A 27,289-nucleotide genomic window follows, 5' to 3' on the forward strand; every position below is an offset into this window, starting at 1 on the left:
CCAAATTATTTCATTTTGACATCCAACTACTAAAGCATCTCATTTTGGTTCCAGAAAATCTTTTTGGAACACAAGCGTCTCTATATTATGATGTTCCTCTAAGATTACTCTTTAATAATACAAATTAGGATATATGCTCAATTTCACTTCACCCTCCTGGCTTTAAAAAATTTAACCATTTGCAGGGACCCCGAGTTGCTCAGTCAGTTAAATTTCTTAAACATCTGCTTTTGGCTCAGATCGTGATCTTGGGGTCCTGGAATCAAGCCCTGTGTTGGCCCCCGCTCAGTGGGGAGTGTGTTTCTCTCGCTGCCCCTGTTTTTCTCTGTGCCTCTCCCTCATTTGTGCTTTCTCTCTCACATACTCTCTCCCAAATAAATGAAGTCTTTAAAAAAAAGTTTTTGTACTATTCTTACAACTTTTCTATAAATGTGAAATTATGTCTGGGGCACATGGGTGCCTCCGTTGGCTAAGCATCAGACTCTTGATCTCAGCTTAGGTCATGATCCCAGGGTCCCGAGTTTGAGCCCTGTGTCAGGCTCCCATCTCATTGGGGGGTCTGCTTCTCTCTGTGTGCTCTGTCCCTCCCTGCTGCTCATGCTTTCTCTCTCTCTCTCAAATAAATAAAAATTTTTAAAATAAAATCTAACCATTTGCAAAGAATTCTTGCTAACAGTCAATAACTTTCCACAAAAGCACTGCATTTGTGGGGCAAATCTTTCATGCTGACCTTGGTAAAGTTTTCTGAAGTGATCTCTTCTGCCAGTAGAAGACCTATGCATCTCTTACAGTCCATGTGTTGCTGAGAAAAGTCGACAATGGTCCCTGAAACACTTGTTTTGTTAGGGCTCCCAATACTATCTTTGTTCTTTCCTTCCTCCATTCCCTTTTACTTCAGGTGTCTTAACCTTTAGCTGAACCCTTCTTCATAAACTGCTTTGCAGCCACAAAAGAGTTAAAAGGTGTGTGGGAGAAAGGTAATCAAGAATGGGAATTAAAACCATTGGGTCTAAGCGACATGTGGTAGTTGTTATAACCCTGTGCAAATCACCTCATCTCTGCGAACATTTCCTAATCTATAAAACCAGGGAGTTGAATTACTATTTATCCTTCAAACCAGCTGGCTGATTATTAGGTACCTCTTCCCTCATATGTGAGTACCTGGTCGACCAGGCACTTCTTAGTAAACTGATAGCTCTATTCTTTGTTTTGATTTAAGAATCATGAAATTTGCCAGTATCTTTCATTTTTGAGGCATTTCTAAAATATTCCGGTACTGCAGGTAGTATTTTTTAAATATCTCTTGAGGTATTTATTACCTTTTGTTGGCAAGCTGGTTTTCTCTCGCTGCCCCACTTCTGTCATTAAGGCTAAGCCAAGACATTCATTGCTGTGAGAAACAGAAGGGTGAGTCCCCTCCATAATAAATTCATCCATAAATAAGGAATCATAGGCTTGGGATAGAGGGGAAGTTTCTATCACACAAAGGGAAAGTAATTTCTTAATTCTTCACCATACCACTTATCCACCCCTGGTCAAGACTTAAGAAAACCGGAAGTGCAGTCCTGAAAAACCTAGACAGCTCATCACTCTTCCTTTTAAAAGAGCTTTTGCCCTTCCTTTCTGGGTTGGCTTCTATGGTACACAGTGAGGATCAAAACCAATACTTAGAAACCAGCAAGATGAGTGTCACCAGCAGAATGCCAAGACACCAATACTAAGGAAAGTTCTACTTAGGCCAATGAGAACTCAGGGACCTGCCTGCCAATCACCTTGTCCACCATTACCATGAGGACACATGAGTTCTCCCCTAAGCCAGACAGGCAGAAAGGGGACAGAGGAATAAACACCACAGAAAGGAGAAACAACATTTACTTACAGATTAACCTTGGATTTAGTTAAATATTGATCCAAAAAGACTGAGCTAATATGAAAGCAAGTACTTTAAACTGGCAAAGACTGCTAGAAACTTTTAAAAATCGGGATATAATTCATACACACCCATTTTGAAATCTATGTTTCGATGACTTTTGACAATGTATACACTCACATAACCACAACCACCACAACCAAGATAGAGAACATTTTCTTCACCCCAAATCCTCACCCCATATCCTCCCTCATGCTCCTTTGTAGTCAATCTCCATCAACCTCAGTGCCACACTATGGCTGATTTGCTTTCTATCCAATATAGGTAAGTTTTGTCAGGCAAGAATTCTGTAAAAATGGAAACACACAATACGGACCATTCTGATTCCAGATTCCAGATGAGTATTTCAAGATTCATCTAGGATGTTGTGTGTATCTGCAGATTCCTTTTTATTGCTGAATAGCAATGTATATTATGGATATACTATAATTTATTTATGTATTATCTGTTGATGGACATTAGGGTCATTTCTGGTTTTAGAACATTATGAACAAAGCTTCTATAACACCCATATGCACGTCTTTCTGTGGACATCTATTTTCATTCTCTTGAGTAAATATGTAGGATTGAAATTGCTGAGTCATACTGTAAGTATATGTTTAACTTTAGAAGAAACTCCCAGACTTTCTCAAAACAGCTACACGATATTATGAGTAATAAATTAGAAGTCCAGTTGCTCTAGCGTGTAATGGATTTTCATTATAGTTTTAATTTGTGCTTCCCTGATGACTAAGAATGTTAATGACTTTTTTTCATGTATTTATTAACTATTCAAACATCTTCTTTTGTCTATTCAAATATCATTCACATTTTGAGGGGGGCTGTTTGTCTTTTTATTGAGATGTAAAAATTCATTGTATACTGTAGATGCAAGTCCTCTGTAGACATACATATTACAAATATTTTCTCCCATTCTGTGGCTTGCCCATTCATTTCTTAGTGGTATATTCTGAAGAGCAGAAGTTACTAACGTTGATGAACTGGAATTTATTATTTTTCTTTTGTAGAGTCCAATGTATTTCTAGACATTAGTGGTGAGCCACTACAAATTAAAACTTAAATTTGAGGGTAGCATCCCAAACTATGAAATGCCCAGGAATCAACTTAATATTTGTATTACTTTTAAACTAAAAACTACAAAACAGTGTTGAAAGAAATTTATAAATTCTTATAAGAGAGAGAGAGAGATACCATGTTCATTCCATGGAAAATGTCAAATCTACGCAAGCTGACTGATATTTTCAATGGCTGGGAATCACAGAAGATGCCATGTGTGTACTGGGTCAGTCTTCCAAGTATGCTGGGAGAGGATTTCAATACTTTTCTGCAAAGCCGTTAGAGCTGGGGAGCCGTGTTCCTGTTGCTAGCCTTACAGCCTCATAGCCCGGGGCAAGCCCAGCCTCTGAAAAGGACCCAGTGTGGAGGGAAGTTAAAGAAACTCCTCTGTCTGCGGGACTTTGCAGTCTCTGGCCCAGAAAGCCAACTATTTTTTCCATTTGGAGTCTCTGGGTCTTAGGGATGCCTTCTACTGCATATGGATTTGTTTATTTTTGTTGCTCAATGGTATTACACATGTGCTATGAAAAATAATATTGTTCTTAGTAAAGAAAAACTAGTGATTTGCTTTTTTTTCCTCTCCTTTCTGCTTCTCTCTGCTTAGTCCTCCCACGGATCCTGGTAACAGGGGAATAAATAACTACTGACTTCACCCAGAAATTTGGGGGTGTCTGTTGGGAGCCTTTGAGCACTAAACTGAAACACTGACTTCTGGTAACGAAGCTGCCCGAGTTCCTATGCTCAGTGTGAGACTCTGGGGACAGGAATACTTTACATAAGACCTAGGATAAACAGCAGAACAATTTATACGGTATTTTGTCTACAGAGAGGGGGAAAAGGGTACAACCTGTGATTCACATAAGACGCAGAGAGTAGAAAGCACCTTCTTTGCCTCCCTGCCAGCTCCTACCCCGCAGAGCTGCTGATTCTAGGCAACATCAGAAAAATGCTTACTTCTGCGTCTAATCGTTTGTTGACGGTGCAATTCATAACCAGGAGCTTGCCCCCAATTACCATTTTCTGCAGTGATAGAGTTCTTGTCTCTCCTCTTTGCAAGTGCATGTAAAAGAAAGGATAGGCCTGGGCTATATCCCTCTCTGATAAAAAAAATATATATATAACATGTGGTCAGGAATGTCTGCTCCTGGCAGTGTCTGGTCTAAAGCTGGTGTGACTCAGCGAATAAATCCTCGTGTCTAACCCTGTGCCTTGCAGAAGTCTCGAATTCTAATTTTGCACTCTCAGAGTGTGTGGAACTATTAGGTCAGACTGTGTTCTATGAGAGGCTCCTTGACTGCAGAGGAGAACCTTGGGGCTTGAGATGGACCGCACAGAGTCTTTCTGTTAGTTCACAGAGAGTCTTTTATTGAAGGACAGGGCTGCCGGTCTATACCACAATATTTTCCTCTCTCTATAACCACGGCTACGGCCATGCTGCTGGAATGGGAGAGGCAACCTGTCAAATATTTCGGTTGGCTAGACGTTAACCCCTCGAGTCATGCAGTGTTGGGGGAACTGGTGTTAGAAAGCCAGTGCAGGCAGAATTCAGGTCTGCTCAGAGTGTGAGGTCCCTAAGAGCGGCGGACCCTTGATGCTTCATGCCTCAGACACTGCCTGGCAGAGAATAGGCACTCAGTAGACATTTAGGGAATGAACATCCCCAATTCTCAAGTTCTGGGTGTTTTCTCAAATCACATGGGGGACGGGGTACAGGGAGCTTGAGGGATGAGGGCAAGAAATTACCCATCGGTTCTTTTTTCTTTTTATCCACTGTCAGACCAGACTAACTGGCTTTCCCTGCATCTGGGTAACAGGGCCTCAAGTGAATACAAGTGAATATATCTCACTGAGAACACCAGCACAGCCAGGCCCCGACCCCAGACCAGGCCAAACCTGCAAATGTAATTTCACTGCCAGTGTAATGGAAAAATGCAGATTTTTCCTTCTTGTGTAGGGAAAATCCAGTTCTTCCCTATTATGTGTGTCTCTCTCATGAATCTCCTTTCCTGCACACACAAAACACTTCATATCTGACCCTTCTGGTCACCCCGACAGCAAGAAGCAATTCTTGGACACCAGTAGGGTGTCCAAGAATTCAACTCAATTCTGACACTTCTATGAAGAGAAAGTATCCGATCCCCCAGGTTAAGGACTCAGTCCCCGAAGGCTGTCCCTCACCCCCAACCTTCAGACACCAGTCACAAGCCTAGGGTATCATCTGAGTTAATGACTAACAGTAGATGGGCAGTGCCAACGGTTTCTTCCTTGGTTCCCCGAATTTGCTAGAGCGGCTCACAAAACTCAGGGAAACACTTACTCATGTTTACCAGCTTACTGTGAAAGGCTATGATAAAGGATACAGACGAACGTCTAGATGCCAGAGGTATGTAGGCTGAGGTAAGTGAGCAGGACTCACAAGCCAGGGGACTTCCATGCCCTGTCCTGGGAGGACACTGTCCCGCACCTCCACGTGCTCACCAACCTGAAAGCTCCCCAAGCCCCTGACTGCTGGGATTTTATGGACACTTCCTCACAGAGACGTGATCAATCATTAACTCCATATTCAGCCCCTCTCCTCTCTCTGAAAAAGGGAGGGGGCTGTGGGGCTGAAAATCCCAAGCTTCTAATCATGGCTTGGCCTGTCTGGTGACCAAGAGAGTGGCTAAAAATGCACGTGGGTTGCTGGAGGGCTCACCTACAGAGCCTGGCACTCGGCCCACTGTCTGACCCACATTGCACAGGCCATCAAATTCCACAGGCCCTTAGAGATGTTTATTTACGCGCTCTGTAGACTCTGTTCACTGCTTGAGCCACGGTAGGTCACACAAAGGACAAGGTGTTGCCAAGGCTGAGAATGTGGTGTACTCTTGAGTACAAGACCAAGGACCGGAATTTCTTTCTGGAAACGAAAAACTTAGAAACGATTTTATAAAAATTCTTTCAAGATGTGGGTGGCTGTCTTTGTCTCTATCCTGACAGAAGTCATTAGAACGGAACCAGTTCATTCTAGTCCCTCCTTGTTTTGGATCCAGGGGAAAGTTTGGTGAGCTTTCACAACAAAGACCTTAGAAGTAGTTCCCAGCCAACTTTTTCACGGGTGAGTTGGCTCCATACATTTTTAAATATTTCCTAAAAGTAAATAAAAAAAATATTTCCTTAGCTAAACATGGAAACAGTTATATTTTAATGTTATTTGTTGATTAAGAAACTATATAAAGGTGAGCCTGGGTGGCTCAGTCGGTTAAGTGTCTGCCTTCAGCTTGGATCGTGATCCCAGGGTTCTGGGATCAAGTCCCACATCAGGCTGTCTGCTCAGCGGGGAGCCTGCTTCTCCTTTTCCCTCTGCTGGCTGTCCCCCTGCTTGTGCTCTCTCTTTCTCTGTCAAATAAATAAGTAAAATATTTTTTAAAAATATATAAAGACATGAGTTAAAATGAATTTCATGGTATTTTCAAATACATTTTATTTTATTTTATAAATCACTAAGGCACTTAAAACATTTGACAAAGCCTGACAACAGTGTAAGATGTTATTCTGTTCATAGGCAACGCTGTGTGTATTGTGGATTTGCACACCCTGTACTAAATCTCTCATCTCTTTCCAGGTCAGAGATTCCGCCCTCTCCCTGCCGCCGACCTTGATTAGAAGCCCCTCTCTGTTTATTAAGGGTAGGGCTAGTGCCTCAGGGAACATAAATTCCTTCTGGTTTACTAGATGTATTATTTACCCAAGGTCCTAGTAGGGGCCAGGAAGTTGGGGAGACTTCAACAAAGACATTTATAAAGATGTGAGCTATGTTCATAAACTCTAACAAAGGTCAGTAGAGTCCCCTGGGGCTAGTAACGGTGAGAGATATTACCACCGCTGGGCGTGAAGGGCAGAGGGAGAGAATGATACCTGAGACCTTCTATAAAGTTACCATAGGAAATCTTGGGCAAAGGAAAGTAGCCAAGCCACGAGGATCAGACAGTAAAAGAGCCGAGGACACAAATACACTGGCCTCACATTCCTGACGCTTCTGAGTCCTCTTGGTGGCTGGACCCAGGGGGACCCAGTTGTCACAGCTCCTGCATGTCCGTCTCTCAGGGTAGAAATGGATGGACGGTGACCTTAGAGGGACAGAGGGAAGCCATCATGCACACCAGCGTGGGCTGCTTGGGTCGTGCACCAGGCCTGTGGTTGAAAGATGAGGTCAACTCCTGAGCCATCGTGGGCTTGCCTTTGAACAAGGTCAAGTCACTCGAGGTTACCAACTCAAATCTTTTGGCTTATTTCAAATACAAAACTCAGTTGTGAAGCCGACCTCCTCTTTTGCTGCTCTTACTTTAGTGCTCCCTTAATTTCAGCCAGCAATCACCTTCAAAGGGACAAGGCCAAAATGTGCATCTCTGCTCGCAGCCTTCCTCAGACTTCCAAGAGCCTACAAGGTGCTTCAAATTGACATGTCCAAAAACATCATAGGCTCTTCTCCCCTGGAAATACAATATGTGTGTGTGTGTGTGTGTGCCTGCACATGCACATACACGTGCAAGCATGTAATGCTTTTAGTATTTTCCAGCTAGGCACACTAGAACACTCTGAGTCACCTTGACAACTCCCCAATTCTCATAACAAGTGAGGCCAATTCTTACCACGTCCACTCATGTGCCTCTCACATCTGCCTTCCCACTTAAATTTCCCTCTGTCTCGTACCTGAACCGAGCCGGAGCCTGCCGCGGCCTGCCCGACTCCATCTGTCACTGACGGGTGACCCTGTTTGGACCTCCCTGCTACTCACACGGCAAGCTTTTATTTAGTGTCTCAGCGCCTCGGTTCCCTTATCTGCAGGACAGATTTGTGGACAATACCTGCAACCGGGGACAGAGACCTCCTTTCCATTGAATCCACGTGTGGGACATACTGGTAGATGTGACACCCCAGGCCTTTTTCAACCTCCTTGCTGACTTTTCCCCAGAGGAGGAAAGCAGTTATCTGATCTGTGACTTTGGGGAAAACAGATATAGCTGCACTTGATCAGTTCAGTCCTTCTCTTCCTTGTTTTTTTTTTTTCCCACTTGGGATCTGCTTGTTAGTAGAGAGAGCTCCTCCTTCTCGGGTCTTGCATGTGACAAGTGAAACAGGGGTGGGTGGCCCTGCAAGTCGGCCCGTGCTTGCTTGGGGCTGGCAGGGACTGCGAGTAGGTAAACCTGCATTTTTTTATGGGAAAAGAATTGCAGTCCTACCTGGCTTGTTGTCCTAAGCCTCATTCCCCAATTCTCAGTATCAGGAACCCTGAAGGTGGCATTTTGGTTTTGTTTTTAAAGATTTTATTTATTTATTTGACAGAGAGAGAGGACAAGCAGGGGGAACGGCAGACAGAGGGAGTGGGAGAAGCAGAACTTGATCCCAGGACCTGGGGATCATGACCTGAGCCAAAGGCAGATGCTTAACCGACTGAGCCACCCAGGTGCACCGCCCCCTTTTTAAAAAAAAAAAAGATTTTGAAGGTGAGATTTTGATCTTCATCGGTTGGATACCTGTTTTCGCCTCTACGTTGGTTTTGAACTTAGGGAAATGATGAATGTTTTCTAATTGATTTTTTTCAAATCCCCTTTCCTGACTCATGGAATTATTTGGAAAATGTAATGAGGTAATTCGTATTATATCATGAAGCACAGGATTGCCCCACAGCATAAACATTCAAATAAATGTTAGCTATTATCACACTCGTTGTTAATAGACTGCCTCCCTGAGCATTAGGAGAGGGGTGAGGAATTTAAGATTTCAATATTCTATGATTATTAAATTTTTTGTATCAAAACTGCATAGGAGAGTCACAGTTCTACCAGGGAGAACTTTATAAACTGCAAAAGAAGACCTGGCATCTTTCCCTGCCCAGAGACTTCACACTGGGGCATGTACATGTGTTCTGAGGCTGGGTGTGAATATGTTCTGAGAGAGTTCTCTGAGAAGGAGGCTTACAGGAGGCCCTTAGCCCATGGTGCACTTGTATGTAGTAACATAACACGGCTACAAAAATATTTTTTAAAGAAAAAAGGGGAGAGCCTGGGTGTCTCCATCAGTTAAGCGTCCGACTCTTGATTTCAGCTCGGGTCATGATCTCAGAGCCGTGGGGTCGATTCCTGCAGCATAGGGGCTCTGCACTCCGGGGGAAGTCTGCTTCTCTCTCTCTCTCTCTCTCTCCACACCTTCCCCTGTTCACACACATACTCTCTCTCTCTCTCATAAATAAATAAGTCTTTAAAAGAAAAGAAAGAAAAAAGAGAACCACATTGCTCTGACAGGAAACCCCTCTCTAAAGGATTCCAGAGGTTCCCTGCTCCCTCTACTACTGCTCTTGAGGACTTGAAAACTGCCATGAAGAGGGGTGCCTGGGTGGCTCAGTCTTTTAAGCATCGGACTTTGGCTCAGGTCATGACCCCAGGGTCTTGGGATCGAGGCCCCCATCAGACTCTCTGTTCTGCAGGGAGTCTGCTTCTCCCTCTCCCGCTTTCCCTGCTTGTGCTCTCTCTCTCTCTCTCTCTGGCAACTAAATAAATTAAATTCTTTAAAAAAAAAACAAAAAAAACCTGCCTCTAATATGAACACTGTATCCCGTTGTTAAGCACATACAATGGTACACTTGGGGTAGCTCAGACATGTCTGGCTTGGAAACCCAGCTCAGAAAACCACTGGCTGAATGACCTTGACTCGGGACCTAGTTTTCTGAATCCCAGACTCCTGTCGCAGACATCTGAGTTCATAGTCCCTCTTTAATAGGGCCTTCATGAGGAGTACAGGGCAAAGTACACGTAAAAGCACTTCCCGCCTATTAAAATATTCTCATATTAACACAGTACAAACTCAAAACATGATTACCTAAGTTAAAACTATATCAGCTACTAGTTCAAATACAGACATGACTACTAAATTATTAATAAATGATTATCTTCACCATAGCTGAAAGCACAGCCATATTTCACTGCCTAGAGCATCCAAAGGGGAAAAAGGCCAGGAGGCACCCAATGACTTCATGTTGCTATGTCAACTTTCTCTTATGATCTAGAGATAATACAAAAGAGGCCAATAATGGGCAGAGAGTGGCAGAGAAGATGACAAAGAAAACACTGAAGAAATACCACGGTTTTTGACCATTCAAACCAATTTTCACTTCTTTGCAGTGCACACTGAAATTCTTTGCAGGCAATTATCCGTACACAGAGTATCTGACCCACATTCTCTTTCCTTTTGATGACTTTTCCTAAGAGGTGCACGGATGGCACGTCCCCACCATGGATCCAGTAAAACCTTTCTCAGGGATGGTCACAAGGACTGTAGCAGCACCAAATCCACACCGATAACTGGGCTAACTCACGATCAGAACACAAAATGTATGCACTATGAGTACAAGTACAGAAAATACGTATGCATAAAGACAAGATGAGAAAGCAATGCACAGAAATAGAAAATTGTGTGAAGAAAGGAAGATATGAATACTTCTTATAAAAAGTAATAAAATCATTTTTATAGACTTGCAACTAAGTGTGCACTTGCTGCTTTTAAATGTCACCCCTCACGTCTTTTCTTCCCAACAGGCTGAAAACAAGAAATTGACCTGTAGAAAGAAAACCTTTCTAATCATATTTTAAGTTTGTCTAAGGAAAGTTGACAGAATTTAGTTTATATTGTTTTTTCTTCATATATGTGTCTGGTGTAGTGTGTGTGTGTGTGTGTGTGTGTGTGTATAAAATAAAAGACTTTATTCCAGCATGGTCTTTTACTACAATATTCAAGTTTGTTTTCCTCTTAGAAAGTGTTGCAACATTTGATGGGTAAACAAGAGGGAATGAAAAAGTCCACTTTAGGACAACTGTCCTGGATGGAATGAGAATGTGACCTTCTTGCTCACAGAATTTTAGGCTCACATGAGAACATCATTCCTGCTTCTTTGACAGACTTTTTGAGAGGATGCTGACAATGACAAAACTGTCTTCCCTGGGGGCGAGGGGAAAAGGAATTATTTAATGTGTTCAGGATAAGAATAAATAAAGTCCTTTTTTTAAGATTTTTTTTTTAATTTGACAGAGAACACAAGTAGGCAGAGAGGCAGGCAGAGAAAGAGAGGAGGAAGGAGGCTCCCTGCTGAGCAGAGAGCCCGATGCGGGGCTTGATGTGGGGCTCGATCCCAGGACACCATGATCATGACCTGAGCCGAAGGCAGAGGCTTTAACCCACTGAGCCACCCAGGTGCCCCAAGAATAAGTAAAGTCTTGAGTTATACTGGTTAGTTTTAGAATCTTGGAATGAGAATAATCTGAACAGGGAAAATAAACGTTTTGATTTCAACAAAACAATCATGTATAAGATTGAAAAGTATAGCTCTGTGTGTGCTTAATTGCTCATCTTAAACCTATATTCCTCACTGAGAATCGAGTGTCAAATAATATAAATTCAATTTATTGGACTTCTCATTTCTCAAAAACACAGCCAATTAAGAACACAGCAAAAAAAGGCTGATGAATGGCTGACATCCACATTCCAAAGGCCAGTATATTTTTACTGGGCATGTTAGATGAACAGGTTTTGGTTTTCAGGCCCACCAATGACAAGCAGTAATCACAGTGGGTGGAGTGATGGGGGGGAAGGTATCACGGACGAATCTGTAACCAAGGATGAGATCATTGTTACAGGTCTAAGAGCAATAGAGACAACCTAGACAAAAAGAAAGAACAGAGAGAAAGATTAAGAAAAGACCCAGAAAATTCAAAAGCTTGGAGTCATTTTGTTAAATAAACAGAGCAGAGGCTGACCTCTCTAGCATTTGTGGCTATCAGCTGAAAGAGTTCTTAAGGAGCTGTTTGGATCCCTGAAGATGGAAGGGGAGGCTGAGGCATGTCTTGGAGCTGGTGGACAGCAGCTCATTGCCTGACACCAAGGAACGTCTGGGGTTGTGTGTAAGAGCCCCATGGGGTTCCTTCTATATATGAAAAAAGAAAAAGGCCACAAAGATTGAGAAATGGGCATCCCCTCACCTCAGTCTAAGAAGGGGGTTCAGGATCCAAAAACAGACTTTTATTAAATTTAACTAATTTAATAAATTTAAATAAATTTGATTTTTTAAATCTCTCTGGGGAAGAAAAATTGTCAAAGCCAGAGTCAAATGCAATTTGTGATTTACATATATAAACTCTGTGACTGTGACGTGAAATAAGTAGAAACAAGTCTAAAAACAGAGAGAAATAGAAATGAATGTTAGAGAAACAGAGGCTTCTTCGAGCCCTTATTTCTCTTTGCCTCAGCTTTGCTTCTCATGTGGGTAACGTGACTCTGAGGGAAAATTACTTTTGCAGTTGACAGGTCAAAGGTCCTAGGTCAGAAAAGAGTAGATACACAGTGTTCCAGAAGAGATGCATGTGCTTGCTGGTAGCGAATTGACCCCTGCAGGGCAAAAGACGCTTGAGGATAAAATCTGGAAGAAAGGGGTGACACGCAGACCCTTTCACTGCCAGTAGGCCATGCTCCAGAAAGCTGGTGGGCGGCCATCACCAATCCCTTTCACAGCCAGCTGGGAAGGAGGCCATAGGTTCTGTGCAATCTGTACAAAGGGTCAGATTCCTCCAAAGGAACATGGCCAATCGGGGCAAGGCGACAAGGCTTCTCTAAAGGCAATTAACATTTGATGAATTGGGTGTTTAAAGGAAATGTCCAGAACAGTGGGGCAAAAATACAACTCAACATTTTAATTCTATAGATGAATAGCATCATAATAGCCACAGCTACTATTTTGAGAGCACTGATCTGAGGTCCAGGCACTGTGCTCAGGGACTCACATACGTGATGGTCTTTCAGAAGAGGACGTGGATACATGCCCTTCACTGTCAATGGAGCTCGGCATCATGGTACCATGATTCCGTTTAGCAGAATTTCATTTTCCTGCCCAAATTGATTCTGTGACTGTAGAAGTAATAAATAAGAGCTTGGCAGACAAACCCCCTCCCTCAAACTGATGGGCTGCGGGAGAGGTTCAGAGAAATTTTAAATTAATCTAGATTTGGGGCACCTGGGTGGCTCAGTCAGTAAAGCATCTGCCTTTGGCTCAGGTCGTGATCCCGGGGTCCTGGGATCAAGCCGCACATAAGGCTCCCTGCTTGTCGGGGAGCCTGCTTCTCCCTCTGCCTCTGCCTGGCACTCCCCCTCCTTGTGAGCTATTTCTCTGTCAAGTAAATGAATAAAATCTTTAAAAAATAATAAAATAATCTAGCTTTAATTAATTTGGCCATTGTAATGTGTATGCCTGGGACAGGAGCCCCAATAAACCAACCAGAGTGACAGTTTCCCAATAGATGCCCTAGAAGCCTAGAGATGTTCCCTCTCTGAGCTGTATGGATTCCCAAAGGACAACCTCCCTCATGTAAAGGAAATAAGGAGGATGGCTATGGCCCAGGACACGGAGAGCTCACAGGGAACTAAGACACAGGCTCTACCCAGACACAGCAAGGTCTGGTTGAGTTTATTCTGCACAGTATCAGGATAATTAGAAGCTTTGATGTGACAAGAGCCAAAATGAAAATACACATGTCAGAAACTGACTAGAGTGGCTTTCATCCCTGTCAGTTCTGGATACCGTACAGCTTCACTACCCCTTCTCTCAAGAAAACTCAACAGGTGCAGAGGAGTTTCCCTTGGGTCAGACACAGACCTTGCTGAGGAAAGAGCTGCCTGGAGCCATTCCAGTACTGCTCAAGAGGACATCCTGCCAGAGTGGGATGGGGTGCTCCTCTAACACCGAAGGTCCTTAACTGCTGGAGAACCAGGAGCCAAGGAGGTCGTACTACATGTCTCACAGGTGCTGCTCCTGGAAAGGTTGAGCAAAAAACCAACCAACCAACCAACAACAACAAAAACCCAATAAGCAAAAGACAAGAACCAAAACCAACCAACCAAACAAAAAAATCACACACTATATTAAGAGTTGACAAGTGCAAGCTTGTGCCCTCTTCTCCTAATCCCCACTTCTACTTGAACCAGGCTCTAGAAGAGCTTAAAAAGAAAGAAAAAAGAAAAATTACAGCAACCTTGTAAGAAAGAGACATTAGGCTGGCAAAGTGGAAAGAATCATGCCTTCTCTCCCACTCCAAACGGCCAACTTTTTAGTGGCCCTCCCTGCATGAAAAGGTAAGGACTGACATTAAATCCAATTCTATGTTCTTATTATTTGCATGAGTTAGCTCTTCTAATTTCTGAACCGAGACCGTGTTTGTGACTTGGGGTGACCAAGGGACCACCTGTAACCCAAGAATGAATGGAAAGCCAGGGTACCAGGTTTTCATTCAGAGATAGCACTGAGCAGGTTCTAAAGGAAAATAGGAGATGAAAAATAAAGTTGCCACTTTATTACATTCTGTAAGCAGGGCTCGTTCCATATACCACCCATATAAAATGAGTCATATTAATAGGACCTACAAAAAAGTTAGGGAACTCATCTCCAGAGGCAATACCAATTTAAGTATAAACAGATTCAAGAGAAGTTTAGATCAATTCATGGGTAATATCAAAACGGGTTACCAAGAGAAACAGGGAATATTTGGAAGATGCTGTCACACTTTGTGCTAACGTGATAACCATGTCTTCCCCCTGGCTTCTTTTGTTTCTGGTGTCATACTTACGAGCAAACAAAAGATCAATTTCTGTGTTTTAAAACTGTGTATATCTTCATTGGCCATAACTGTTATATACCCAGACAGAATAATCTGTCATGATCATTATTTCATTGACCAAGACACTTTAAACAAGACTCGATGTAGATGATGATGAATGTACAGAGACTATCCACTAAAGGCTCCTCTCGATCTTCCCTTGAAGTCATCCTTAGCTCATGTGGCTGAGACAAGACCAGTTTAGAAACAGGCACGAGGACAACCCACCCAGGCCTAAAAGAACTTGCAAAAACTAACTACAAATCATTTCTGGGGGTGAATCTGTATTACTTACTCATAGTTGAGTATCCATAAAATGGAATCAAATGGATACAGTTTATTCCATTTTGGATATAATTAAATGGATATCATTTATTCCATAAAGTAGAATAAAAAGAATACCTTACATTGGTTATATAGTGCTATGGAGCTTATAAGACATTTATGTATCACATTATTACATTATTTATTACATCATGACATTTATTACTGTACTTCAGCCTCCCACCCTCTAGTGAGAAAAACAGAGAAGGGTGATTAATGGTCAGCTCTTGCTTCTTTTTCTGCCCAGCATCCCTGGACCTTCCTCTGGGCAGCAGCTGCTCTCCTTGGGCATCCCATCCATTCTTACTTCACACGCCTCAGGAAACTACATGCTACTGGAGAGGCCTGGCCAGTTGGAGACACGGATTTATCCAGACACTTGTGAGCCAAGCTCGACCAGTAAGAGTCGGCCTTGGGTTATTTGCTGAAACAACTAGAAAGAGTGCTTTCTTTACATGGGGTTCTCAAGAGCTTGCTGGTAGCTGTTCTTATCTCTACTTGGAGGGACCCCCATCTAAAATGAAGTCAACCAGGAAAGGGAAGGAGTGAGAGAGAAATACAGATTTCCGAAGTTGTGTAAACATTTGAATTCGGTTATGTCTAAATTCTGCCCCTGGGGTTCTCTGTTAAGTATACAGATGAATTCTTTTTTGTTTGTTTGTTTTTGTTTTTGGTCACATTGCATTTGATTTCTATCTCCTGCACCCAAAAATCGTATCCAGTTTTTATAATCATTGTTATTCATGGCTCAGAGCCTACATGATTTTCCAAGATCGTGCCGTAATTTGTGGCTGAGGCAGGAAGCAAACCTAAAGCTGTCAAACTCTCCATCTGTGGTTCTTCCCAATTCTCTATTCCTTCCCAATTCCCCAGTTGGCTCTCCATCCCACATGCTTATACTACCCGTGTTCTACAGGCCTAAACAAACACATTTTTATCTCTTTTTGCACAAACACTCATGTAATCAGATGGGCCAGCAGCCACGTCAGAAGTAGAAGAATCAGGAGAATTAATTTGTAACGTGAAACAGACAAATGAAGGGTTCGCACCAAAGTAATTTTGTCAAAGCAGACTATTACCACATCAGTCATCGGTTCCTTTAGTGCTTAAACTTCTGGAAGCCTATGAGACTGAAGTACTATGAGCCATAGGAACAGAGCAGAAATAAAGAAAACCCAAGGAATCATATTGGCTCCATTCCTGTTGGTAATTAATCACCCACACACTACAATTTTTTTCTTGAGGAACTATAATACAGTAATGTTTAGTATTGAAATTTTCACTTATCTAATATGAAAGTCTGCCAAAAATACTAAATAGAAGGTTTTCAGTCAAGGACTGGGAAGGACACAGAGCTAATTCATGAATAAAAATGTGTTCAATCTCACGCTGTTAACAGTATTTGTTCATTCGATTTTTTTGAGTTGTAGCAGGCAGTATCTACCAAAAGTTTAAATGAACTTGACTTTGGTGTAGGCATGTCATACAGCCACGCTCCCCCATAGGCACATATATGTTTGGATAAGGGCACGTCGGCATTCGTCATAACTGCAAACACGCTGGAGGAAGTTGCCATGAGAAGAGAATCAGCTGGATAAGTTGTGGTACATTCAACTTCCAATTTAATATAGCAGATTGAACACACATATTTATATCTACTCTCTCCTGAAACACCACTAATAGTAAAGAAATAAAAAAGAAGCTGCAAAGAGGAAGGGCCCAGGCGAGAAGAAGACAGTGAGTTAAATGATGTAAAGCACATTTGGGAAGCTGGAAGTGCAAGGACAGACAGCATACAACGCAGCACAACAGGGAACTAACAGCTAATTCAACAGGGAGGGAATACAGTAAGAAGTAAGCCAACCGCAGAATCCCAGGAAGTGTCAAGAATGAAGGAACAGAGATTTCTAAAGGCAGTGAGCGTGGGACAGGGTTAAAAATAAGAGCATTAATGGAAAGTCTTTAGCCATCCCCTCTCTGGAAGAAACTAGATTATACTCTGTGGAAACGCTGCATGCTCCGTTACCGGAGATGGCCGATAAAGCTAGAATGGGCGGGGGCACTACATGAACACAAGCGGATTAAATCAATATCATGCTAAATGGTAAATCACCTGGCGCCATATGACTAGCAGCCAGTCTTCTGACCACCAGGCAGAACCCAGTGATGTAGCCTTGGAGAAACAGACCACACTGAGAAAAAAGGCATTTTCACTTAGGAGATGCAGGAACTCAACCCAACAGAACTGCTCACCGTAACACAGCTGCCAGTTCACAAGTCCGCCCATCCTGATCAGCTCCTGAGTGTCTCATTCCTCAACAAATAGACAACCAAAGATCACCAGCTAATTAAAAGCCTCTAATACAAGAGCTGGGATGGAGGACTCAGGAGTGGGGGTGGGGCAGGTAATGAACACAGGGGAAATAAGGGCAATTCAGAGCATAAAAGAAAAGGACAAGGACATGAAAGAAAAAAATTTTCTTGTTTAAGATTTTTACTTATTTACTCGACAGACACAGAGAGAGTGCAAGAGAGCACAAGCAGGGGGAGTAGCAAAGGGAGAAGGAGAGGTGAGCTCCCAGCTGAGCAGGGAGCCCAATGTGGGGCTTGATCCCAGGACCCTGGGATCATGACCTGAGCCAAAGGCAGGCGCCCAACCAACTGAGCCACCCAGGCGCCCCGAAAGAAAAATTTTAAAACCACTCAAGAGAGATAAAGAAAAGACAGCTTGCGAATGAAATGGGAAAAGGAGGCTGTAACACAGAAACATTCGGGAACTAAAAAAGAAGTCTTGGAATTAAAAATATGAGAGGGGCACCTGGGTGGCTCAGTTGGTTAAGCATCTGCCTTCCACTCAGATCATGATCTCAGGGTTAGGGATTGAGCCCTACATCGGGCTCCCTGGTCAGTGGGGAGTCTGCTTCTCCTTTTCCCTCTGCCCTCCCGCTCCCAACCCAGCTCATGCACGCTCTCTTTGTCTCTCTCTCTCAAATAAACAAATAAAATCTTTAAAAAATATATGAGAGTAGAGGGATGCCAGGATGGTTCAGTCAGTTAAGCATCTGAAGCCTGATCTCAGCTCAGGTCTTGATCTCAGGGTCAAGAGTTCAAGCCCTGCAATGGGCTCTGTGCTGGGTATGGAGCCTACTTGAAATTAAAATAAAAGTTAAAAAATAAATAAAAATATGAGAGTAAAAATGTAAAATTCAATAGAAGAATTGGAAAGTAAAATTCTGTCTACCCAGAAAGTAGACAAAAACACAAAGATACAGAATATTAGGAGAAATAAGAAAATTACTGGATAAACTCAGGAGATCCAACATTCAGAGAACAAGTGTCCCAGGAACAGAAAAGATAAATGATGAAAAACACTACAAAAACATCCCCACATGAGAGTGTGCAAAAAAAAATTTAACATAAAACCCCAGAGCCCCCCAATCTTACCCCATTCACGAACATCAATTTCCGGTGTATTATAGAACAAAATATAAAAGGTAAAACAATTAACCCTTAAGAAGACAGTGTTTAATCATTCACCTCAGTGCATCTCATCACATAGGCATTTTACCATCTCATATCATCACAAGAAGGTGAGTACAGTAAGATGTTTTGAGAGAGAAAGAGAGCACATCCATATAACTTTTATTACACTATACTGTCACAATGGTTATATTTTCTTATTATTGTTATTTATCTCTTACTTTGCCTAATTCATAAATAAAACTTTATCCTAGGTATGTTAAATTAGATAAAAAACTTAAATTAGATAAAAATAAATGAAATAAAAAATTAAATTAGATAAAAATTAGATAAAAAAAGATAAATTAAACTTTATCTTAGGAAAAAACATAGTATAAATAGGATTCAGTATTATCCTTGGTTTCAGGCATCCACTGGGGATCTTGGAGCATATCCCCCAAGGATAAGGGGGGACTGCTAGATCCACATGCTGCGTCCACTCAAAACCATCCTATCAGGTCTTACACCACATCGATAAACATGTTCTCCTCAGGTCACAGAGACTACCCAGCTTCTTTGGTTTTATGTATGTGTTCTTTTTTCTTTTTATTAATTATTTTTATTAACATATAATGTATTATTTGTCCCAGGGGTACAGGTCTGTGAATCATCAGGCTTACACATTTCACAGCACTCACCAAGCCCATACCCTCCCTAATATCCATAACCCAACCACCCTCTCCATACCCTCCTCCCCCAGCAACACTCAGTTTGTTTCATGAGATTAAGAGTCTCTTATGGTTTGTCTACCTCCTTGGTCCCATCTTGTTTCATTTTTTCCTTCCCTGCCCCTCAAACCTCCTGCTCTGCCTCTTAAATTCCTCATATCAGGGAGGTCATATGATAAGTCTTTCTCTGATTAACTTATTTCACTCAGCATAATACCTTCTAGTTCCATCCACATTGTCAAATGGCAAGATTTCATTTCTTTTAGTGGCTGCATAGTATTCCATTGTGTGTGTGTGTGTGTGTATATATATATATATCACATCTTCTTTATCCATTCGTCTGTTGATGGACATCTAGGTTCTTTCCATAGTTTGGCTATTGTGGACATTGCTGCTATAAACATTCCGGGGCACGTGCCCCTTCAGATCACCACATTTGTATCTTTAGGGTAAATACCCAGTAGTACAATTACTATGTATGTGTTCTTAAAGAATAAAGGTAAAAACAAAGAAATTCAGAAGTTAACATGTAACTCCTTATACAAATAAGAAATGTTAATTATTCATAAATCAAACTATTATATATGACCTTTTTTGTATCAAATTTCTGAAAACACAGACCAGGTCTTTTTAGCTTAAGTTGGAAAGCACAACGGTGCAACAGGGGTAGTGGCACACCCACGGGGAGAATTCCTTGTTCTTCATTCCCTGGGAATCCAATTCCCTGGTACAGGGGAAAGAGCACTAGATCAAGGCCCAGATAGTCTCCTGCAAACACAGTTGGTTAGAAGCAGAATGGGATGGAATCTCCTGACTTAGTTTAGCTGCATCCTATTACATGCTATTGCTATCTGGTACACAATTACTGATTTAAGCATTGGAAGGGTATAGACATCAGAAAGAAAAAGAAAACCCAGGATGATTTCATTGAAAGCATGTTTCTCTGGAGGTGCCTGGGTGGTGCAATCACTTGAGCGTCGTGATCTTGGGGTTGTGGAATCGAGCCCCACAGGTCCCACGCTCAGCAGGGATTCTGCTTCTCCCTCTTCCTCTGCCCTTCCCCTCACTCTCTCGATCTCCCTCTCTCAAAAAAATAAAATCTTAAAAAAAGAGCATGCTTCTCTTAATTAAAGAAGGCCTTTTCTAACAATATGTAAAATAACATTTTCGTATTGAGGCCAAACCCATACTTTATGTATGTACGTTAACTATGTAATTATTCCCTCCAAATCGTAAATTATAAGGGCACTCGGACTACATAAGATAAAGTTAGATATAGGTACAACTTTTTAATTTATCTAATTGTGTACTACTTAAAAACAATAAGAAAAAAAAACAAAAAACAAAATAAAACAAGAAAGAAGTATTACTTTTATAACCAGTAAATAGAAAGTAAATATTTACTAGTTCAATTGATTGAGGTTAATTACATTAGTTATGATCTCTCATTTACATACGACGGGCTGAAGTATAATTACTAACAAGGAAAGTTGTTCTAGATATATAGATATGTGAATAAATTACATTACAAAATTAGGCATGATCTACCCCGTTTTTACCAAATATATATAATAAAAATATTTATAAAACCTCTAGAACATTATATATTAAAAAGTCAGGATATGAAAAGGGAAGACTATGGACTATATATGCAAAGTCAGGTATTAGGCAAAACTATACATCAGATCATATTACTCCCCTGCTTAAAACTCTCTAATGGTTTCCCCTTTCCCTGAGAATACAACTTAAACTCCTTATAACCCATAAGACCTTGAATGATCTGACACTTTTCAAATCATCATATTTCCCCTTCTAGTACTCTAACCCTTCCCCTCAGTCATGGAGAAGTAGCATCCTAGCCCTTCTTTCTGTTCTCTGAACTTTCCAAATTCATTTCTGCCTCATAGCCTTTGCACTTGCTTCTTCATGCCTTGAAAGTCCCTACATGCTTAGAAAGCCCCCTCTTTCCTCATCTTTACATGGATGGCTCCTTCTTGTCATTCAGATCTCAGGCCAGATGCTTCTTTCTAGGAGACCCCTTCCCCACCATAGTAATTTATGATGTCTCCTATCCCCACAACCCCTTAATAACTCTCCAACTAATTAGGCTTTTTCATTGCCTTATAGCTACCACTATTTGAAGTATCATTCATTAATTCAATTGTTTATTATTTGCCTTCTGGACAAAACTGTAAGCTCCATGAGGGAGGGAATTTTGCCTATTTTATTTAAATGCTGCTGGGTTTCCAAGACCTAGAACAAGTTTAACATTTAGCAAGGTCCCAACGAATATTTATTGAAAATGAAAGATGAATTGCTTCATAGATAGCAGACAATTGGATCCTTACCGTGGTGTTTTCCATCTCTGTTATGCAGATTGGCTACTCACAGATTCAAGACCGCTGAAAAGCCCTGCCTGAGAGGAGTGAGGGGCGTACACAGCCCGCACACCCACCTTATGATGCTGGAATTCAGGCAGGAGCGACGCCCATAGAAATATTCCTGGTACAACTGAGAACTGGATCCTGCATGCATTCACCAGCTGATGGGCAATGCTCCTGAGAATTCAGCATCTTGCCCAGAGGTTTGCCGTGTTTCAGAGCCAGGCAACTGGAGGGCTATCAAAAATGTGTCAAGTGCCTTGAGCCCTTGGGATTACACAAGCAAATAAACATCACTCATCTTGGCTTTGCATTTGCAAGGCATCAATAAAGTCGATACCCATTCCATAAAGAGCATACGTCTATGTTTCCAGCTGCCAAGTCACATTGGCTGCCACAGACTGAGACCAACACGATGCTTTTAAATATTAATTGGCAGAGGATCAGGAATTCCCCAACTTCATATCCATTAGACCTCCATCTGTCTAAAGAAGCCAGCAGTCTGCCCTCTCTTACCTCTTGGGCAAAAATTTAAAAAATGAGAAGCAACGGTGCCCAGCAAAGCTTAGAGGAAACTCGTGTTCTACCCACAATTAAAATTACAATCTGAGGTCAGGGGCTGGGGGTTTCTAGTTGATAAGAAGTACCTTGTCAAAACAGACAAGCACTTAGTTCCTTTCTCTCCAGTGAAGATTCTCAAAAGCAGCCCCAGATCCTTCAAAATAACAGGCTTCAAAAAGGATAATGCGACCCTCTCTTTGAATAACAGAACTTATTAAATTATAAATATGTCAAAATGACTTATTTCTCATGGAACTGGTTTCTATCTTTTTTTGTTCATTAATTTCTTTTCATATTAACTATGTCTTACAGAAGTGGTAGGTCCTTGATTAACCTCATCATATAAACATGACCTTGTTTTTATTTAAAGATTGTAAAATGATGTGGTGACTTCGGTAAGAAGAAAACTCATAAACTGCTCATGTAATGGCCTCTCATCCATAGTTGCTATCCCAACCCCACTTAGAATGATAAAAGCTCCCCATAAAATCCCACAAACCTGAGAAGGCCCTCTCTCCCAGTGGGTGGCTGCCTTCTTGTGAGGGGTGGACACAGTGATGAACAGAATGTGCGGGGAGTGGAGGTAGCCTGTCTGGAGAGACGGGAGGGAAAGTCCAGCAAGGGCTGGAGCACATGACCTTCTAGATGTGCCTTGAGAAGGAAGAGACACAAGCAGATGAGTCAGAGGCAGTGACTGAGAAAGACCAAGGGGGTCAGCAGGGTGGGGGATGGGGGTGATCAGTGGAACCCGAGAAGCTGAGCCCACAGTCAGACTGTGGGCAGTGATGTCTGCAGCTGTCCCCATGCGAGGTGGGCCACCGAGGCCTGTGCTGGGTGGGGCTACGGCCCGCAGTGGCAGGCCTGGAGGAAGAGGAGCCTGCATGTGGGGAGGCTGGAAGTGAGGGAGGAAGGGGCTCCAAAGCCAAACTCAAAGTTATCAACAGCTTCTCCTTTGAGATGTCATCTCCGAGAAATCTGGGCACAGGAAGGAGTGTTGAGATCGAAGGAGCAGTGATGCTTCATCCAGAAAGACCAGGATGAAGATGCAGAATTGCTCTCCTGCCTCTCGTAGGGCATGTGTCCTCAGCTTCCACTCCCTCCATCTCTCGGAGGCCCCAGACTTAGTCATCAGATCTCACCACTCTTGCTCACATCCGCACAAAACCAGCTCCAACTGCTAACAGCTCAAGTCTGGACCATTCAACAGTCTCTTTGACTTTGCTGCAAAGTAGGCAGCCAGGATCATCATGTCAAAACAAAACCACCAGGAAAAGGTTCCCACAAAAGGTCACTGGTAATTGATTAAAACACCCCATCACAAGTACAGAGAGCGTTCGCTAAGCCTTCCCTGATCACCCATCCCCCGTTCCTTCCTGAGTCCTCAAAAACAAGCAGAAAAGCCACCCTTTCGGCCTGCACGTGATCCAATATAGTAATTTGAAAAAGAAAGGAATCAATTATATTATTGCACTCTGGACAATTCTTCTTTGCATGAATGTAGTCGTTCACTCTGTGAAAGGATTTCTTTTGGGTCTTTCTGAACTGGTACGTAGGCAACCCTTACCGCTTTTGAAGCCGACACAGACTCTTGTGATGAATGAGCCTTGAAACACTTTGGAAAATTACAGAATACATAATGCGCAGACTAGGAAGAAAGTAACTCTCCCTTTCATTTGTAATCAACCAAGATGACCAGCCAAAACCTTGCCAAGTAAACATAACCCAAAAAGGAGATTTCTTTGTGCTAAAAATCCAGTTGGGGGAGGAAGGTGGCCTCAGGCACAGAAAGCCACATGCTGAGACCTGATTGTAACCGGTTCCTGAGCCTCCTGTACAGCCAACAGAGCCTGGGGCTGCTTCACCAGGCAGAGGAACGAGCTGCAGCCAGGCCTCAGGCACGGGAGTGGCTGTGGAGGACCTCAACGTGAAGACTGTCCCTGTGAGCCAGGCCTCAAGCATAGGAGTGGCGGTGGACGGCCTCAACATGAAGACTGTCCTTGGGACAGCGGAGGCGCCAAGTCCAAAATCAGCAAATAGGAGGCCCACCTGAAGGCTGCACAGCCAGACAAACAGGAGTTACTACCAAGTCCTGAATTGAAGACATAGCTTGACTCTGAGCTTCAGGCGTTTTTAATTACACATATCATACATCCTTAATGCAGAAAAGGGAGAGAATAGTCATCAGAGAGAATAATAAAAATCATCTACGCTGCTTTCATTTGGAGTAGGTCCTCTGGAGAAATGGTTTCTATATTATGTATATATGTAAATGCATCTTTTTTTTAATCAATTTTTTAAAGATTTTATTTATTTATTTGACAGAGAGATAGAGAGTACAAGCAGGCAGAGCGGCAGACAGAGGGAGAGAGGGAAGCAGGCTCCCTGCTGAGCAGGTAGCCCGATGAGGGGATGAGGGACTCGATCCCAGGGCCCTGAGATCATGACCTGGGCTGAAGGCAGCCGCTCAACCAACTGAGCCACCTAGGCGCCCCTGTAAATATATCTTTCCATATACCCATCACAATGAATATCATAAGAAACAAACAAAAAAAAACAAAATACAAAACCAGAGAATAACAAGCGTTAGCAAGGATGCAGGAAAATTGGATCCCTTGTACATTGTTGGTGGGAATGTAAAATGCTGCAGCCTCCACTGGAAAACGATATGGTGGCTCTTTTTAATTTAAATTTCATTTTAATTTAAATTAAAATTTAATTAAATTTAATTTTAAATCAATTTTAATTTAAATCAAAATTAAATCAAATTTAATTAGACTAAAATTAAAATTAATTTTAATAAATTTAAATTTTAATTAAAATTAATTTTAATAAATTTAAACTTTAAATTTAAATGATTTAATTAATTTTAATTGAAATTAATTTTAATAAATTTAAATTTTGATTGAAATTAATTTCAATTAATTTAGATTTTAATTAAAATTAATTTTAATTTAATTGTAATTTAAAATTTAAAAATGGATTATCATACAATCGACCAAGACCACTGCTGGGGGTATACCCAAAAGAAGTGAAAGCAGGGATTCAGACAGATATCCATACATTCACATTCATAATGGCAATATTCACAACAGCCAAAAGGTAGAAGCAATCCAAGTGTCCAGATGAATGAAGAAACAAAATGTGGTGTATATACACAATGGCTTACTATTCAGCCTTAAAAAGGAAGGAAGTTCTGACACATTTCAACATGGATGAACCTTGAAAACATGCTAAGTGAATGTTTTCCCCAGTCACAAAGGGACAAATATTATATGCTTCCATTTATGTGAGGTATCTGGAATAGTCAAATTCATAGAAACAGAAAGAACAGTGGTTCTGGACTGGATGGACAAAGAATGGGGAGTTCCTGTTCAATGGGTATGGAGTTTCAGTTTGAAATGATAGAAAAAAAGTGCTGGAGATGCATGGCGGGGATCATTGCACAACAATATGAATGTACTTAATGGCACAGAACTGTACTCTTGAAAACATTAAAATGGTAAATTGTACTGTATATATTTCACCGCACTTCAAAAAAATCCCAAACTAGGGGCGCCTGGGTGGCTCAGTGGGTTAAAGCCTCTGCCTTCAGCTCAGGTCATGATCCCAGGGTGCTGGGATCGAGCCCCACATCGGGCTCTCTGCTCAGCAGCAAGCATGGTTCCTCCTCTCTCTCTCTGCCTGCCTCTCTGCCTACTTGTGATCTCTGTCTATAAAGTAAATAAATAAAATCTTTTTAAAAAATCCCAAACTATAATCATTTTATATAATTTGTTCTTGTCGTTTCATTTGATACCATGAATGTTAGTAAATGTATTCTGATATTCTAATAGCTGTAAAGCGTTTGTACAAATGCACTATAATTGATGTCACCATCCTCTATCATTGCACAGATATTGTAGGATTCAATCATGTGACACATCGGGTCACACTATATTCCCAATGAACCTTCCTTTGGGATAGCTATGGTCAATCCCAGACATGCTGAAAATCTTGCACTGCAGGCAGAGAACCTTCTACTTGCTCAAAAATATATATTAAGTACGAGTACCTTTAATATAATTAATAACAAATATAATAAGTAATACTAATTTTAAATTAGCACCTAATTTATTTAGTACCTGTGTGCTTTTGAACATACTACAGAGGAAAAAACTTAGACATGTTGCTAAAGGAACATGACACCATGGGCAATATTCAAAGTATTTAACAAAAGACTGTTAGCCACACAGATCAGTCAGAGAGGCCAAATGAACACTGGGTGAGCCAGATCAGAGTATCCTGCCTGGCTATTAGCTCTCCTAACCCCAAAGAAACCATCTAGCACAATGTTAAACGGGAGTTCTAAAGTAGACGTTTCTGGAGAGCCCCTATATTGTATTGGTTGCCCGAAGGAAGAGGAGCATATTTGGGAAAAAAGAAACAAAACTCTAGACCTGGCAAAATTCAGTATCCCTGTGGGACCCTGAAGTGGTTGGACCAGGGGCTCTGTTAGAGAAACTGGTCTAGAGACCTGGTGTCCAGACCTGCACTCAGTGTCCAGGCACACCACTGGTCACTGAGATGCTGAAGAATAGGCCTTTCAGACTTCTGTGGGCGTCTCCTGTTAATGGCAGATTCAGATTCAGTGGGTCTGGGTGGGGCCTGAGATTCGAATTTCTGATAAACTCACAAGGGAGGCCTATGCTGGTCCACAGACCCCAATGTGAGGAGCCAGGTGTCCTGATGGTGGGTGGGAGAGAAGAGTGAGTAGGACTTGGAGGAATCCCAATCTTTCAGGGAGGGGTAGAAGAAGCAGAGGCTGCAAGGAAATTGAGAAAGGTAAAGATAAATCCAGACAAGCACAGGGTCAGAGCTCAAAAAAAAAACAAAAAACAAAAAACAACAGAACAAGAGTCTCTTACGGTTTGTCTCCCTCTTTGGTTTTGTCTGGTTTCGTTTTTCCCTCCTTTCCCCTATGATCCTCTGTCTTGTTTCTCAAATTCTTAGTATCAGTCAGATCATATGATAATTGTCTTTCTTGGACTGATTTATTTCACTTAGCATACTAGCCTCTAGTCCTACCCACATCATTGCAAATGGCAAGATTTCATGGTTTTTTGATGGCTGCGTAATATTCCCTTGTGTATATATCTCACACCTTCTTTATCCATTCATCTGTTGAGGAATATCTAG

General features: G+C 41.8%; 1 protein-coding gene across 3 annotated transcripts in view; it reads right to left on the minus strand.

The window, feature by feature from the left end:
• The window catches only part of SLC16A12 (solute carrier family 16 member 12), a 72,618-nt gene that overhangs the window by 27,904 nt on the left and 17,425 nt on the right, over positions 1–27,289 (minus strand). Inside the window, exon 2 of one of the 3 annotated variants that reach the window (XM_032312753.1) lies at positions 1,320–1,390. The exons of the other annotated variants lie outside the window; for them this stretch is intronic. The gene's annotated coding sequence lies outside the window, so the exon portion shown is untranslated. The remainder of the gene's footprint in view (positions 1–1,319; positions 1,391–27,289) is intronic. 3 annotated transcript variants of the gene reach the window in all.

Source organism: Mustela erminea, chromosome 14 (assembly GCF_009829155.1).
Source record: "Mustela erminea isolate mMusErm1 chromosome 14, mMusErm1.Pri, whole genome shotgun sequence".
Classification (NCBI taxonomy): Eukaryota; Metazoa; Chordata; class Mammalia; order Carnivora; family Mustelidae; genus Mustela; species Mustela erminea.